Source organism: Juglans regia, chromosome 12, assembly GCF_001411555.2.
Source record: "Juglans regia cultivar Chandler chromosome 12, Walnut 2.0, whole genome shotgun sequence".
Classification (NCBI taxonomy): Eukaryota; Viridiplantae; Streptophyta; class Magnoliopsida; order Fagales; family Juglandaceae; genus Juglans; species Juglans regia.
Window position 1 is genome coordinate 22,330,049 of NC_049912.1, and position 17,857 is coordinate 22,347,905.

A 17,857-nucleotide genomic window follows, 5' to 3' on the forward strand; every position below is an offset into this window, starting at 1 on the left:
AATTTTAGTATAAAATGTAAATTATTTTTGCCATTTCATACCATGAAGATCTCTCTTGAATATAATATTGGACTCATTTTCCACAGCTCCAAATTAGTAATTAATCAATGCGTTTGAGAAGTACTTGGCCATTAACTGTTGTGCAAGTATTGAGGTCATGTGGAGGTTTATAATGTCAATGAAAACACACGAGATCACATTGGACATTAACACAAACACATAGTCCCACAAGTCAAAACCTTGATATTTGTCGTCCATTAATTTTCTAATTACATTGATAAAAGTCCAAGTACGTTGTTGTCACGGCGGAGACCTCATTGGCAAAGTCCCACGCTCGAAGACACTTGATCTCCATGTGTACTAAGTACTTTTTAGCAATATATTTAGCTTGTACACACATGATGTTTGGAAAAATGCAAATAGTTTATTTATTGCCTAGAATTGGCCGCTAGCTTAGCTTGCTAGCTCATGAATTTCGAAACTCGAAGTATCAATTAGAACAAAAAAAAAATTTTAGACATAAGTCTCACACTCTTATACATCACTTAAAAATATATGATTTTACTTTTTTATCCTAATATTTCATAAAATATAAAGATAAAAAATGTAAAATTACATATTTTTAAATAATGTATAGAGTATGAAGTTTCTGTGTAACAGGACTCAACAAAATCCACAACAATTAAAAGCAAACTCGATCTCGTCCTTTGAAGTACGTAATAGCTAAAGAAAAGAGGGTGTTGTACTAAAGTTTACATGAAGGCTTTGGATAAATATATAGGGTAATAAACTTACCCAAAGCGCAGTACTTTGATTAGGGCATTAGCTAGGCAGGCTGGTAATTAGTTGAACTTCCCAAAGCTTTAAAGTTGTAAACTTTATCGTTATAACTAAAGTAATCTCACAAAGCTGGTGTTTAGTGAACGATATGTTCCTGTTGTCCTCATTCAAATGTGCTAGAGATTCTTCGCCCTACCTAAGCTTCCTCTCTCTCTCTCTCTCTCTCGTTTGAATATTATAAAATGAGTTGATATTTGAGATTTGATCAGGGTGGCCGGCATGGTTTTGGGCATGAGATGATGATTTTTTTATTTTTTGGTGGGGGAGGGGGTTTTAATATATGGTACTGTTAATTATTCACAGCCAGCCATCCCACGTGGCCAAAGTCATGTCCTATGTGGCTTCCACCTTATTCGCAGTTCTCACCTACCGGCCTTTTTTGAGTGATTTCAAATTTTGAAACATTTTACCCTTTGTTTTAATCTAACTCATGACTACTCAACGTGCTTTGCTTTCTTGCTTCCCACACGTACACCAGTACTCTTAAGCTATAAATATGTATATATGTATATTATGGGTTTGAATCATGATCACCTTTTTAAATTCAAATAACCTATTGCTTTCCTCTCTGGCTTCTATATATCCTGTCCGATCTAGCTGCATGATCTAGTTTCTCTCCATTAAAAACAAATTAATGTGAAAAGGTGAACGTACTAGCTAGCTAGCTAGCTAGCCAGGGATGGATTTCCTTGAATTATTTCATATATGGCAGTGTAAAAAAATAGCAAATTTCCTATTCTATTCATCTGCTAGCTAGCTTGCTTCTGTACGGCCTTCTGTTCTAACTTTATATCAGGGATTTTGTCCATTTCATATCTGCATGGGCAACTGATCAGAACGTCTTGTGAGCGGCGCCCAATTCAACCTGCAATAGTTTTATTTAGTACTTTTCTGTTTACCAACTGTATAATGTGTGAAGTTAAGTATAAAAAACACATGCATGCCAGCTCGTTGTTTTCACCTTTTGGAAACTTATGGGATCAAACTTGCATGAGAGTTTTTAGCTAGGCAGGCAATTGTAGTACCACTTCCAGCACAATGCATGCAATAAATGCCTTTTGCATTTATTTATATTTCTAATTACGTTAGATATACTAAGACATTATTGAATTTATCCCTTTTTTTTTCTTTTATTTGAGTAGTCCTACGTATATATTACTTACAATTTTATGTACAACATTATACATTTTGAGTAAAAGACATATCTTATCAGTTTTTTTTTTTTAATTTGAACCTTAAATTTCAAATTTTATAGTCTTCAACATATAATTAGATGACACGTTAACGTCGTATTGTTATGTAAGTAAAACTTATAAGAAATTTTCTTTTTTATTTCATTATCATCTTAATGGTACTGATGAGAAAGAATTCTACTACTTATAAGTCGATGAGTATAAAATGAGGTACGTAGTGTCTAATTCGCTGGAAGCACAAGAATAAAAGGAAGAGATAATACAAGAAAGGGATAAAAAGAGAGAGGGAGAGAAGAGATTGACTGATATATAAAAAGATGAAAGGGACATAAGGCAATTGAGACTCTAAAGTGATAACTCCAAATAAAAAAGAAAGACCTACGCCTACAAACATGGGAGATAGAATAAACAATGCACTATTCTATTGGGTCTCTCTTTCTTTCTAGATTTCTACGGGGACAATATCATATTCTTCAATCTCTTCACAACCTTATTCTTTCCCATTCATGTATTAGAGCTACGTGAGGTCAAATCATTAAACATAGTCATGAATTTCGCCTTCAAATGCTCTTTAGGTATAAGCTTTTATATCAAATCACGTAAATTTTTATGTCTTTATTTATTTATATTTTATTTTCTTTCATTATTATTTATTTTATAAATAAACATTTGAGTACCATATCCACGTAAAGAGAAATAATATTTGTAATTATAGAATGCGTAAATGCTGTATATTCTTTTTAAAAAAAATAAGTAAATATAAAATTCACATAAAAAAAATTAATTTTTTAAAAATAGACCATCTTTTTTAAAAATAATGTGCGATCTTTACATAATCTATATCGCATTGTTTTGAATTACTAGACGGTATTATTGACCTCCAACACCATATGAACGACAAGATTCATTATAACTATTAAAAAGTTAAAATTATATCAATATGTTTTATATTATTTGCTCTCAAAAAATACATCAGGAAAAATATTGCAGCAATCATCAGACAGAAAAAGTTGCCAGACACACTTTTCCAGCTAGCCCATCGTCCTTGAGAAATGAACGTACAAAGGATGATCACCTATGTTCATCGATCTCTAGTCATGCATTGAAATTTTCTGAAATTGTGTCGCCACTTGTTCGCCTCTCTTGGACAGTATTTCCCACCTCGGAAACATTAGTGCTGTCTCCACTAGTAAATCATCTGATCTTCACGTACAACACGAGCATCTGCTAAAAGTTTTCTTTGATTTCGACTCAACTAGTCATTTAAATCATGAGTAGTTAACAGTATTTATATTTGGAAATTAAGTTGTACATTAATACGTTTAAGATGAACAAATTTGGCATAAATAAGTAGATAAATATAAAAAAATTTATTTTTTAATGATGAATCTGATCATATTTATTTTTTTTATATAAAAAAGTGTGTACTAGAATTTACACATCTTAATATTATTTTTAGCAATATTCTTTAAATTAATATTCTAAATATATTTTAGATATATTATTATGAAAGAATTATACGACCATGCATATAACATATTAATAAATTCGTACAGAATTTCTCCCTTGCCCAATCGTCAGTCAAGTAATTTGAGCCAATCAGTTAGAAAATATACCACGTTAATAATATTTATCAGTTGAGATGACAACCTTGGACAACGGTCATATTTTGCTCCTTTGATAATAATAATAAAATAAAAAAAAACATTTTTTTTAATAGAATTTCAAACTTAAAAAGTAAATGTCGACAAATTGCTAGACTTGGTCAAACCCTTAATTGATGCATATCTTTAGTAGCCATCGATCCATCTACCAACATATTCAAACCAACCATGGAAACGAAAACAAAATTATTAACTTCAAACTTTGTTATTACAATAACACAAGGTTATTGTCAATTATTTATATAAGATCTATCTCAAGAAAAAGAAAGATCAATCACATCAGACTAGACAATTAAGTCCCTAGTTAATCTAAATTTTTCTAAAGCAATTCAAACCACCTTAATAAAATTTGTAAGCACTATTATAAATGGAGATAGAAATGTTTATAACTAGACATGGATTTGAAATCTGTAATATTATTCATCGACTACGAAGACTTATGGATAGGAAGAGTACTTTAGAAGATCATTTTAAAATCTGAGTGAGTTTCAGACGTACTTTCTATTCATGATTTATTTATTGGTATTAATACCCGGAAGAAACATTTTTGAAGATACAATTAAACACTTTGGTATTTTTGCGGATATTGTCTGTTAAAATTTCGTAATTTCAAACAAGTTTTTATAATTCTCAAATATTTTCAAACATTCTTAATAATTAATTAAACATCACAATTTACTTGCTAAAATTAACGTTGTAGCAAGTATATATATATGGTACAGGCGGGAAAAGTCAAATTTGTCGTTGCCTGATGTTTGAAATTTCATACATCTATTTGTTTTTTTTTTCTTTTTATTGGTTTGTTAACCCTTTCAAGTAGGGAAAGAAGTGGAATTATTGATCATTTCAGATTAGACATTTGCGACACAACTGAACGGATCATTATACCGTTACAAAGACGACTAAACAATTTATAATGTTGACCACAAACCTTGTGGATTTAAAACTAATGTTTTGAATTTTGTTTTGTATTGGTCAGTATGGTCGAAATATGCTGTACCGGTTGGATAATCGGTACAGAAAAGTATGTTATTTCTTATTGGTAAGAATTTCGGCCGATATACAGATTTCGACTTTTACTTTTTGTTTTTTGTTTTTTCATTTTTTCAAATTGCAGACTCATTTTTTAACCCTCCAATTTATATCAAACTATTTATAATTTATATATATTTATATATAGACTATTCCAAAACGATGCTGATATCGAAATATTTTATTTCAATACTTTGACTGAAACGATGTTCAAAATATTGTTTAAAACTACCTGATAGTGGGCCCATTGCCTTCGTGACTGAACTATGGCCCCACCTTGAGGAAAAAAACGTTTGGTGCCAAGCCCAAACCTTCGTCCTTCATTGTCCTTGACATTTCATGCATACTTTGCCGGTCCTAATAATTTTGTAAGAGTAATGTTAGTTACAGTTATAAATTATGTAAGTATTGTATATTTTTTTTAAAAAAGAGTAGAGTCTACTATTAAAAATTTAATTTTTTTTCAAGTAGATCTCATATTTATTCACTTTTTTTTAAAAGAAATGCGCTGTACTTGCATACTCTATGACTGTAAATATAATTTCTCTTTAACAAAATATCTTGATCTTTATTCATCATACATCTAACCTATGAAAACTTTATGCATCAAATATCTTTAGAAATCATTGAGGTTTTAGTTTTATATTTAAAATTATAATGTGTTATATAGCAAGTGGTGTTTATGCATAGATTTGTATGTATCATAATTCCTAATCTTGTGCTGATTAAGTGATTAATAGTCCGTACTTCCAATCATTACTGCCCATTAATCTACTATGCATTTATTAGGACGAGAAATGTTACTTATTATCCCTACACCATAGACCAACATGCGATTTGTCATTTTTGTCATTTTATTTAAACACACATATTTATACATCAATATATGCATGTTTAAATAGAAGGACAAAAATGACAAATCACATGTTGGTGTGTGGTGTAAAGGATGATAAATAGAACTTTTCTTATTAGGATTTTACACTTTATCACTACAAGAAATCAAGATTTTTTCAACACTCAAAATCGTCGCAAATACCCCTAATAATTTCTGCATTTGATCATTTGCGGCGATTTTTAATTCGTTGTATTTTCGACGAAATTAAAATTCCATTTCTGACCAATTTCAACAATTAGAAAAAATTGTCGCAAAAACTATTATTTTTAACGAATTTTTTTTCTCGTCACAACTGTCCAAAATATCGATGGAAATGACATTTCTGTTTACCATTAAAATCGCTGAGAAAAGTCAATTTCAGCAATATACTTCGTCGCAAATGGTAAAAAAAAATGCCACAAATAGCTCATTATTTTTTCTAGCGATTTTGAATTATTGTCGCTATTATGTATTTTTAGCGGGTAAGTTTCACCGAAAAAGACTATTTGCGACGATCTAAATTCTCCTCCTCTATTTCCCAACTTCGCACTGAAAATTAAGCGGCAACTTAAAAATTGCCTAAAATAAGATCTATTTGCGACGATTTTTTTGCGATGATTTTAAAATTGTTGGAAATGCCTGATTTCTTGTAGTGTATATTTCAAACTATTAAAATTGATACCTTACATCCTTAAATTATAAAAACCCCTGATTAAATCCAAAACTTAGATAAAATGAAAATAGGCAAGTTGGTATAGTCTTGATAATTAGATCTTAAGGGAGAGTAAAAGATGCCAGTTTTTGGTAATTTAACCATGCTATATATCAGTTGATAGTTGTTAGTATAAAATGCAAAATTCATAATAATTTGGTGCTAGAAAATGTACTTATTTTTTGAAAACAAAAAAAAAAATGCTGGCCATGCATAGTCAGAGTATAGATATATCTATAACCCTTTTATAATTATTTTATGATTCATTTTATTATTAATTAATATAATTGTAAGAATTAAAGAAAAATAACTTCTATTTTAATTGACAATTTTTATTTAAAATAAAACTATAAAATAATTGTAAGTTTATATTTTTTCAATTGTAATCATGAAAACATAGTACAGCAGAAGCCATAAAAATTTGAAGTGGAATTTTAAATGGGATGTGTCAGCACTCAGCACCAACAGGGAATTATAAGGATGGCATCATAGCGTTTTGGTGGCGGGTGTCAGCAATGGGGCTAGAAGTAAGAAAGAAAAAGGGCATCTTTACTCTTGGGATTCGCAATGATGCAAAAGCCCTCTCAGGACAAAGTTGTTTTTGGACTGATTTCACATGTTTAGAGTTAGTTCGTGAGAGAAAGAGGAGGGTCCTAAACCTCTGGTCGTTGTTTGATCATTGATGGGTCATAAAGCATCCACCACACGACGATTCTCATTTATCGCTGCTGCCTTATCTTCAGGGCCTGTGTCCTTTGCTACCTCTATTTTTTATTATCCTTCTTCGGAACAAGATAATCCCATTAATAATTAAAATGAGATATATCAGTAGTAGATGGTGGGATTTCCAGATAATCGCCCCCAAAATAGTAGATGCAATGTAAAAAATAAAAAAGAATTGAGAAATGACTGATTTTGTTAGTCTCTTAGTTAGCCACTATGATAGCAGTAATTGAAGCAATCCAGTCAATGGATTGGTTTAAATTAGGATTGTTGGGCGGGCTCCTACATCTAGCCCATCCTCCTGCCACTGCATGGGCTCGGACGGATGGATTTTTTAAGCAAGTAAGATGCCAGATGCGGGGGGTGGGTGGGGCTCCCCACCTGCATAGCTTGGTATAAAAGGGAAAAAACCCTGGGTTTATTTCCTCAACTCTCTCTTCTCTCTCAAACCCTCACATCGTTCCCTCATCTCTTAGTCTCTTCTCTCTTCTAAATCTCCTCCTCTGTCGCCGACCCTTAACCCCTTAGCAGTGCAACATGTCTCCTCTTCCATCTCCTCCTCCTCCTCCTCCACAGGCCATGGTGTAGTCGTCGATTTGTTTAGACCCACGACCACAACTAGCAGTGGTTCTCTGCATCAAGCCACATGCCACGGCATGGCCGTGGGTTTGTTCAAAGAACCACGACCACACAATTAGCTAGGTTTGGTTTTATTTTTGTTGGTTAATCGATATAGATTTTGATTTGTTGGTTATTTTGGTTCGTTCGAGTTTCGAAGAGGAGGAGTGATTAAGCCACATATCTGGTGGTTTCCGAGCATGGAGAGCCATGGCCATGAGTCACCCACCTGCTTGCCAAACGAACTGGGCTAGAGAGTATACAGAGGTAAGGAATATTGAAGCAAGGAAAAAAATGACTTCCCACACAAGTGAGGGCGGGGTGCCTGCCCAAGTAGGGCGGGTAGCACACCTAGTTTGAATAATTTATTGCGTGAATCTCTTGCAATAAGATTGTAGGTATTGAACCCAACTGTATTGAGATGGTAGTTGAGGATCTCCACTTCTACATCCTACACAATAGACAAAATCCACTTCCTGACCAAAAAATATATACACACGTACTCTAGGAAAGAGTACGTCCAATGTTTCTTTAGTTTTGTTTCTTTATTTTTGTTGCTAGTGATTGTGTGGAGTCCGTTTTCCTTCCAAACCTAGTTCATTTAACCATCATTTATAATTGCGGTGAAAAATTGGCACCATTAAATTTGCTTGTAATATGTTAGAACAATTTTTTTCATCTTACAATCATATTTAATGACAGTAATTTTAGAACAACCATATATTAATGATTGTAGGGCTTTATAGTTTTAATATATATGTTTGAACAATCTCCCCAATGCCAAATCTCCAATGGATGTACCTACAAAAATGAAAAAACAATATTGAAGCATGATAGAGCACATTCAATAGATTTTTCATCTTATCCTTTAAAATACATCATCAAAATCTATTTTTTCTATTTTACATAGTAACTTTTACAATATATATACCATACATCAGTTTATCTATTTTTTCTTTATATCATTTAAATATTATACTTTTTAATATATTTGATTCAAGGTAAAAAGTAGAAAGTAGATAAAAAAATGAATAAAGAGTAAAAAATAGAGAGAGAAATGAATTAAATATTTATACAATTATGCATAGTGTTCTATAGATGTAGAGATGATATTGTAGTAAACTGGATATTAGTTATAAAATATGTATTCCATTGGATGGGCTATATTAAGCTATTTCTTTCAAATTTTACAAAAACTTGGGTTTTACATAACCTATTAAGAATGCTCTTAGTCGGTTTAACTATTTGGATAGTTCTAATTGAGTAAAGAAATAAAATACAACTAAAAATAGGATAGACTGGCTAGGCCTGTGTAGAAAATGTTAGGACCCGGCCCATCCGTGTGGCCCGACCTGACCGACTTGGCCAAAAAAACGGGTTAAGTAACTTGCGGGTCGAACCCGCTGAAACCGATATAATGTTATAAAGAAGACCAAAAAAAGCGGGCGGGGTTTCAAAGTCTTCGAATCCAGTAGAAAAAAGCACTTTCTCGCCTTTTCCTACCTGCTAGTTGTTCCCATGGCCACACCTTAGATCTTCTCCCCTTTCAAGTACTCCGATAGCCTCACCATCATGGCCATTTCTTTTTGAACTGCCATAGTCTGCTAGGCTATCTCCTGGCTCCTCATCTATTGCACCAACTCCTACAAGTCCCTCCGTTCCTCAATTGACAAGGTTGCCAAGAAGCTGGAGACGATGAAAACTGAATCCTTCGCCAAGATCACCAAGAAATCTAAAACCAAAAAGATGGACTGCGTCAAGACTAGTCTCAAGGAGTTGAGCAAATACCTTTCCCTCTTCAAGTTGAAGTCCGGCATTGTTGTCGCCCTTGTCCTCTTCATTGTCTTCGGTCTTCTTAACTCACTTTTCTTAGGGTTTTCACCACCACGCGGTGCCAGCTCTGACCTCTTCCCCATGCCAGATCCCAAAACCAATTGATATGGTTCACTGCTACTCTTCCTTTCCTTTTATTTTTATTTTTTATTTTTTTATTTTTTTTTATATTCAAATTATGATCGTTATGTTCTAGATCATATAGAGTAAGGTTTTGATCGGATTGTATAGGGATAATAGGATTTGTAATTTCTGCATGGATTGTGTATTTATCCATGAATTTTCGAGAAAATTGGCTCTGTTTGTATTGGCTGATGCTGGGTTTTGATCAAATTGTATAAGGATAGTGGGTTTGTAAGGTTTTTTGGATCTGTTTGTATACGATTTGGGTTCCCATTAACTGCTTCCAATCTCGAGTCGAGCCATATTGGATTGGTTTGTTCTTGAGACCGGTCGGGTTAGGTGGGGCCCATACATGAACCAGGTTGGTCGGATTGCAGCTCTAAGACCGACCGTATAAGTAGTTGTGTCTACTCGATCTTGAGTTCCCAAATGGAAACAACTTCAAATTCTAGTGTAGCGGTCCTACCCATTCATTTAGGCTTACCAATATTAGTCATTAAGGTTGAGTGGGTTGTGGCTGGGTTTGATGGGCCTAGCCTAACTTCTACACTCATTGGGTTGATCACTCGACCTGATTGTAAAAGCCCAAACTCTTATAGCCATCTGGACCCAATACTTATTTGGGACCAAAAATGCTTATAAAACAAACCTTTTATCCCTTCAACTTCCTTTCGTTCCAATTCCAGTTTACCATTTTATTATGTATTTTTTCGTATAAAAGACTTTATTGGAGCATGGAAGCTAGTACTATGGCTGCCCTACACTGCCACCACTCTCATGCATAATGGCTCACATATCGCCACTTCTATTACCAAATGTCAAGCTCTCTTGCCACTTATGGTGAACTCGTTGAAGCACACTTTTATTAAGAACTATTTCGTCTTAAACACTATCATTCGAACGACTAAATGTTTGTTCGAACTATATTTTTAATAATTTAGGTTTTTGAGATGAAATTTAAATTTCATTTCAAAAGATCACTTTTGAAGATGAAAAAAATTCGTCCCTAAAACATTTTGTCCCTATAGATAGAGAGCATTTGTCGCATTTGGATCAAGGCAGAAGAAGGCTAGCCAGTACACCAATCCAATCGAGGTTATAGGGATGCATAAGGCCTGCTCTACAAATCTCAAGTTTTGGTAGCTATTATATAAAAAACCCACGGAATTGTAAAGGGAACACCAAAATTCTAATCACATCGAACAAAAAAAAGTAATCTCTAAAAATATACTGTGTAGATAGTACATCTAGAAAAAGGTGAAGGAGGAAGAGAAGATGACTTGAACGAGGACGAGAAGAGGAAGATGAAGACTGTGAGGAAGAGAGGAGTAACACGAAGAGGACAAGAAGATGAGGAAGAGAGGAGGAATAGGATGAGGAGTACGAGGAGATGAAGAAATGAGGGAGGAGGAGAGGAACATAGGAGGAAAAAAGGAGAAGGAGAATTTAACAATAATAAGAATATAAAAAATACTATAGGAATAACCATAAACGAGACAACTAAATTAACAATAAATGTGTAATCGAATTTCAAGTTATTCACCTTATCTAAAGAAAGAAATGAGTTCAACTAGAAGAGAGAGATAACTAACTACCGAGGACAAGTATTTTGCTCTTCGTGCATACATTATATATATGAAACGCCACGTGGGAGGGTGAAGTGCTTCAAATAAAATTTCATACAAAAAAGTTCCAAATGTTAGAGAGCATACAAAGTTGTACATAGAATTTTCTACAAAAAAAAAAAAAGAAAAGAAAAGAAAAAAAAAGGTGAGTATAAAAATATAACCTATAGACAGAGAATTCGTCGCATTTGGCTCAAGGCCGAAGGCTAGCCAGTACATCAATCCAATCGAGGTTGCAAGGCTGCATAAGGCCTCCTTTACAAATCTCAAGCTTTGGTAGCTATTATATAAAAAACCTGAGAGAATCGAAAAATGAATACCAAAATTCTAATCACACCTAACAAAAACAAAGTGATCTCTACAAATATTCTATAAAAATAGTACATCTAAAAGAAGATGGAGAAAAAAGAGAAGAGGATGTGAACGAGGACAAGAAGAGGAAGATGAACACGGAAAGGAAGAGAGGAGGAGTAAGATGAGGAGTACTAGGAGAGGAAGAGAGAAGGAAGGAGGAGATGACTATAGGAGGAAAAGAGAAGGAGTAGGACGAGGATAGGAAGAGAGGAGGGAGCAGGAGAAGAGTAGGAAAAATCAACAATAACATGAAATAAGAAATTCTATAGGAATAACCATAAATGAGACAACTATATTTACAATAAATGCATAATCGGTAATCAAGTTATTCACCTTACCTAAAGAAAGAAGTGAGCTCAACTAGAAGAGAGAGATAACTAACTACCCAGGAAAATTGTTTTACGCTTCATACATGTAACATAGATATGAAACACCACGTAATCGAGTGAAGTGCTGCAAATAAAATCTCATACAAAAAAGTCCCAAATGTTAGATACATACAAAGCAATAAATAACATTTTATACAAAAACAAAGGTGAGCATAAAAATATCACCTATAAATAGAGAGCTTTTGTCACAATTGGATTAAGGTTGAAGGCTAGCCAGCACACCAATCCAATCGAGGTTGCAGGATGTGTAAGGCCTCCTCTAAAAATCTCAAAATTTGGTAGCTATTATATAAAAAACCCAAGAGAACTAAATTAACAATAATTGCGTAATCGGATTTCAACTTACTCACCTTACCTAAAGAAAGAAGTGAGTTCAACTAGAAGAGAGATAACTAACTACTGAGAACAATTTGTTTGCCCTTCATACATCGAGCATATATATGAAACACCACGTCAAAGGGTGAAGTGGAGCAAATAAAATTTCATACAAAAAAGTCCCAAATGTTAGAGAGCATATAAAGCTGTAAATAGATTTTTCTACAAAAAAAATGCGAGTTTAAAAATATAACCTATAGACAGAGAGAATTCTTCACATTTGGCTCAAGGTCGAAGGCTAGCCAGTACATCAATCCAATCGAGGTTGCAATCTCCTTTACAAATCTCAAGCTTTGGTAGCTATTATATAAAAAACCCAAGATAATCGAAAAATGAATACCAAAATTCTAATCACATCTAACAAAAAATAAAGTGATCTCTACAAATGTACTATAAAAAGATAGTACATCTAGAAGAAGGTGGAGGAAGAAGAGAAGAGGACGTGAATGAGGACGGGAAGAAGAAGATGAACACGGTAAGGAAGAGAGGAGTATGGCGAAAAGGATGAGGAGAGGTGGAAGAGAGGAGTAAGACGAGGAGTACTAGGAGGGGAAGAGAGGAGAGGAATATATGAGGAAAATAAGAGTAAGACGAGGAGAGAAAGGGAGGAGGGAGAATGAGTGGAGTAGGAGAAATTAATCATAACAAGAATATTAAAAAAACTATAGGAATAACCACAAACGAGACAACTAAATTAACAATAAATGCATAATCAGCAATCAAGTTATTCACCGTATATGAAAAAAGAAGTGAGTTCAAATAGAAAAGAAATATAACTAACTATCCAGGACAATCTTTTTGCGCTTCATTCATCCAACATAGATATGAAATGCCGCGTAAGAGAGTGAGGTGTTGCAAATAAACTTCATACAAAAAAATCTCAAATGTTAGAGAGCATACAAAGATCTATATAGAATTTTCTACAAAAAAAATGTGAGTATAAAAATATCACCTATATACGAGAGCATTCATTGGATTTGGATTAAAGCCGAATGCTAGCCAGTACACCAATCCAATTGACCTCGTCTACAAATCTCAAGCTTTGATAGCTATTATATTAAAAATCCAGGTTAATTATACTTTGTCCCCTCGAACTTTCACCCAATTCACAATGTGTCTCCGAAACTAATAATTGTATTAAAGTGGACCCTCAAACTTTCAAAACTTCTCAATCCCCCTCTTTCGTCTACTAGCAGCGTTAAATCTAATAGAAATTCATTGCACGTGCTGCTCATGTGCATAACATTCACTGTAAAGATGTAATTTTCATCTAATTTATTATCATTGATCATATAAAATATAAAATAATATATGTTATTAATTAATAATAAACCATAAATCATTAAATAATTTTTTATTAATTTATATATGATTATGAATATCAAATAATTTCATTGTGTACATAGATTATTCATACTTACTTGCAACTAAGATATAAAATAATTTTATATATGGTTAATGATTAATGATTTATTATTAATTGATAGCATATATTATTTTATATTTTATATGGTCAATGATAATAAATTAGATAAAAAATTATAACTTCGTAGTGAATTTTCGTTAGATTTGATGCTGCTGGTAGACGAAATAGAGGAGATTGGGAAGTTTTGAAAGTTCGAGGGTCCACTTTGATGGAATTATTAGTTTCAGATGCACATTATGATTTGAGTGAAAGTTCGAGAAGACAAAACGTAATTAACCCTAAAAACCCGAGAGAATTAAAAAAGGAATACCAAAATGATAATCACATCTGACCAAAGAAAAAGGATCTCTAAAAATATACTATAAAAATAGTACATCTAGAAAAAGGTAGAGGAGGAAGAGAAAAGCACGAGAAGAGGAAGACGAGGATGATGAGGAAGATAGAAGTAGGACGAAGAGGACGGGAAGAGCAGAAAGAGAGGAGGACTAAGACTAGGAGATGAAGAATGAAGGGATGAAGAGAGGAATATAGGAGGAAAATAGGAGTAGGATGAAGAGAGTAAGAGAGGAGGGAGAAGGAGAGGAGTAGGAGAAATTAACAAGAACAAGAATATAAAAAATACTATTGGAATAACTATAATTGAGACAACTAAATTAACAATAAATACGTACTCTGCAATCAAGTTATTAACCTTACATAAAGAAACAAGTGAGTTCAACTAGAAGAGAGAGATAACTAACTGTTTAGGACAATTTTTTGGTTTTTCATACATCCAGCACAAAAACGAAACGCCACATAGGAGGGTGAAGTCCTTCAAATAAAATTTCATACAAAAAAGTCCCCAAGGTTAGAGGGCATACAAAGCTGTAAATTGCATTTACAAAAATAAAAAGGAGATTATAAAAATATCACCAATAGACAGAGAGCATTCGTCACATTTGGGTCAATACTGAAGGTTAGCCAATAAACCAATCCAATTGAGGTTGTAGGGATGCGTAAGGTCTACTATACAAATCTCAAACTTTGGTAGCTATTATATAAAAAATCCAAGAGAATTGAAAACGGAACACCAAAATTCTAATCACATCTAACCAAAAATGAAGTGATCTCTAAAAATATACTATAAAGATAGTACATCTAGAAAAGGGTGGCAGAGGAAGAGAACAAGAGGTGAACGAGGAAGAGAAGAGGAAGATGAGGACCGTGAAAAAGAGAAGAATCGGACGAAGAGGACGGGGAGAGCAGGAAGAGAGGAGAACTAGGACGAGGAGAGGAAGAGAGCAAGGAGGAGTAAAGGAATATAGGGGGAAAATAGGAGGGGGAAGGAGAGGAGTAGGAGAAATTAACAATACCAAGAATATAAAAAATACTATAGGAATAACCATAAACGAGACAACTAAACTTACAATAAATACGTAATTAGCAATCAAGTTATTCACCTTACCTAAATAAAGAAGTGAGTTCAATTAGAAGAGAGGCATAACTAACTACTAGGAACAATTGTTTTGCCATTCAAACATCTAGCATAGATATGAAATGCCAGATACAAGGGTGAAGTCCTGCAATTAATTTGCATTGAAAAAAGTCCCAAATGATAGAGAGCATACAAAGCTGTAAATAGCATTTAATACAAAAAAAAAAAAAAAGGTGTGTTTAAAAATATCACCTATAGATAGAGAGCATTTGTCGCATTTGGATCAACGTCGAAGGGTAGCTAGTACACCAATCTAATCGAGGTTGCAAAGATGGGTAAGGCCAGCTAAGCCCACACTTCATCGTAGCAGAGGTCGGGGTAAGCTTTTCGGGTAGCCGTGGGGCTGGTCTCACTCTCTGCTATGGGAGGAACAATGCAACCTTTCGGCCTACATTTCCCTCTGGTATCCTGTGGGGAGGTAAGTCATTAAGGTAGTCTATAACTGGACCCGCTCCCGCCTATTGACGGTTACGAGGAAGGTAAGTCTTATTTTCTTTGGGTAGCTGAGGACTGACACGCATTCAGCCGCAGGAGAGACAAGACAATCTTTAGGTCTATATTTCCCTCTGGTATCCTGCGGGGGAGGTAATTCAAACAGCGATGTGGCTGATCCGCTCCTTCACCACTATGGGGGTGAGGGTAAGTTATTCGCGTAGCCAAAGGCGGGTTGGTCCCGCTCTTTCGGAAGAGGAGGTTGTGTCGCCTGCTCACCTATCATCCTTCGTGGGGAGATAAGTTGTTCAGGCAGTTTGGGACTGAACCAGCTGCCGCCCATTGACATCGCAAGGAAGGATAAGTTTGGGTTAGGGTAGCACTGATCCCACACTTCATCGTAATAGAGGTTGGGGTAAGTTTTTCTGGTAGCCATGGGGTTGGTCCCGCTCTCCGCCGTAGAAGGGACAAGGCAATCTTTCGGCCTACCTTTCCCTCTGGTATCCCGTGGGGTGGTAAGTCATTCGGGCAGTCTGTAACTAGACCTATTCCTGCTTGTTGACTCTCACGACAAATGTATGTTTTTGTCTTTGGATGGCCAAAGGCAGACTCACACTCCTCTGCGAGAGGGATAGAGCAGCCTTAGGCATTACACTCGTCCCTTTCGCCTCGCAGGGAGTTAAGTTGCCGATAGAGATTTCATTGACTTTGTCGATAGAGATTACGTTGATGGAGAGTTCATTGACTTTGTTGATGGAGATTACGTTGATGGAAAGTTCATTATGTCCCTGAAATTTGCCATTAAAATACAACCCTTTTTATTAGGGTCTGTGGCGCAAGCATGGAAATATGAATTGACAACAGTTGAGTTAGCTTAGCAATAAAATTTACATAGATGTTCGGCGTTAAAGGGGTGCGGCAGCTCATTCCCTTGGGGGTCTTGAAGCCGGTAGGAGTCTGGGCAATTTGTGGCAGTGAGCACGTAAGGGCCTTCCCTCATCCCATGTTGTTATTCCTATCTCTTTGAGTACAAGATTTCTGACCTTGAATGTTCGTGGGCACACTCACTTTTTTAAGCATCGCTCGGCCTTCCTTTTGTTGGCAGCAGTTCTTATCTCGGCCTCCAGTCTGACTTCTTCCAACAAATCAAGTTGTTCCTCCAGCCGCCTATCATTGGATTCTAGCTTGAAGTGCTGAAATCTGTATGTGGAGATTCTGATCTCTTCTGGCGGCATCGCCTCGTGGCCACAAGTGAGGGTGAAAGGAGTTTCCTCAGTCGGAGTTCTCACTTTGACCTGGTAGGCCCATAAGACAGCGGGAAGTTCTTCTGCCCACACCCCTTTCTATCGTCAAGCTACTTCTTGAGCAATCTCATCAATGTTTTGTTGGTCGCCTCCACTTGCCCATTAGACTGGGGTGCCCCGGGGATGAGTACCAAAACTCAATCCCCAACTCCTGGCACTAATTAGGGGGATGAGTACGGGAGATGCCAAACCTGCAAACCACCCGTCTTCCAAGATAATTTTTTTGCCCTTCATACATCCAACATCCATATGAAACGCCACGTAAGAGGGTGAAGTGTTGCGAATAAAATTTTGTGCAAAAAAGTCTCAAAGGTTAGAAAGCATAAAAAGTTCTAAATAGCATTTTATTACAAAAACAAATGTGACTATAAAAATATCACCTATATAATACAGAAAGTATTCGTCGCATGATCAAGTCCGAAGGCTGACCAGTACACCAATCCAATCAAAGTTGCAAGGATGCGTAAAGCTCCTCTACAAATCTCAAACTTTGGTTCCTATTATATTAAAAATCTGAGAGCATTGAAAAAGGAAAACCAAAATTCTAATAACATCTGACAAAAAACAAAGTGATCATTAAAAATATACTATAAAGAAAGTACATCTAGAAAAAGGTGGAGGAGGAAGAGAGGAGGACGTGGAGGACGAGACAAGAAACATGAGGATGGTAAGAAATATAGGAGTTGGACGAAAAGGACGATGAGAGCAGGGAATAGATGGGGGAGTAGGACGAGCAGTACGTGGAGAGGAAAAGAGGAAGGAGGAGGAGAAGGAGAAGAATATAGGACGAAAAGAATGGTAGGAGGAGGAGAGGAAAATATGAGGTAGAATGAGAAGAATATGAGAAACTAACAATAAAAAGAATA

General features: G+C 35.1%; 1 pseudogene; it reads left to right on the plus strand.

Moving 5' to 3' along the window:
• Positions 1-8,685: 8,685 nt before the first annotated feature.
• On the plus strand, positions 8,686-9,821 carry LOC118343960 (annotated as a pseudogene).
• The last annotated feature ends 8,036 nt before the right edge of the window (positions 9,822-17,857 follow it).